The following is a 1,231-nucleotide window of genomic DNA, read 5'->3' as shown; positions in this document are numbered from 1 at the left end:
AGGACGGGCTCGCGGGCCAGGTGCCATTGGACCACTTCCCAGTGACAGCGCAAACTGAGCGACTCCCCCACACTGCCTGCCCCGCCCAGAGCAGATCATCTGGGATTCTTCTTGCACATTTTCTCAGGACTTGGCGCACAAAACGAGGTGTAGCCCAGCCTGCTCCCCTAGTGTGTGAGGTCCTGTTGCCCACCCTGCATCTTTGCCTGAGGTCTCCCTCTTGGGTACTTAGGCTGACTCTGAGACCAACGCTTTCTGCCTTCCAGCTTGGGGGATTTTGCAAAGCTACCAGCAAAACACACAAAACTCACACCTAGAGAGCCCTCCAGGGGATCCTGGAGGCCGTGGGGAGGCGGGAGGATATGTCATTGCAGCTGGAATCCTCTGAGGCCCTGGTCTGAGGTGGAGTTAACAAGCAGGAGAATGTTGATTTCAGAGAAATGAATGTCCTTGGGAATGCTTTTCAAAGGGAATGAAATTTGAATAGATAAGTTGCTGACTGGCCCGCCCAGGCACTCCAGGAGCTCTGGAGGCAGCAGACGCCCAGGTTCCCACAGCCGCCCCTGGGCCAGGAGAAAAAGTGCAGAACTTCCTTGATGCCTCCTGGGGAGAAGCATGGCCGGGTGTGAATGGATCGCTTGGCAGGGGGGCCCAGAAGGAGCCAAGCCTCTGTGTATCCTGTTTAAACTAGGGTCAGGACAGCACAACCACTGCGTGTGTTGGGGTTCTGGAGAAGAGGTGTCTTGGAGCAGCGTGCAGTTCTTGGTTATGTGACGCCTGCAAGTGAGAGCAGTGCTGGCTCCTGGACGCCTGGGGCCATCTGCACTTGGGTGTGTCCCTGCTTCAGGCCAGCCGGCATCAGCAGGGCCCCAGCTGGACCTCACCCCTTCCTATCTTCCCCACTCTCTGCTGAGTTCATGCCCAGCAGTGATGACTCCTGTGTGTAGATTTCTAGTTTAACAGAGGGCATCCATCCACTTGCTCATTTAGATTTAGACAGCTATGCAAAACATCAACACTTCCAACTCGAAGACCAGAAAATGTGCTCTAAGGCAGAAATAGAAATGGGGAAGAAACAGCGTGGATGGGGTGCTCTGTTGCACACCCAAGAGAGCCATGGTGAACACCTGTCGGCCCCTGGCAATGAGCACTTTGCTTTTCTGGATGCTGAGGTCATCTGCATAGGTACATGGGAAGCTGGCGACTCCTTCCAAGGAACGGGGGAGACCCT

Source organism: Chinchilla lanigera, unplaced genomic scaffold (assembly GCF_000276665.1).
Source record: "Chinchilla lanigera isolate Chin_1 unplaced genomic scaffold, ChiLan1.0 scaffold00003, whole genome shotgun sequence".
Lineage (NCBI taxonomy): Eukaryota > Metazoa > Chordata > Mammalia > Rodentia > Chinchillidae > Chinchilla > Chinchilla lanigera.
This window is presented reverse-complemented; position numbering follows the sequence as displayed.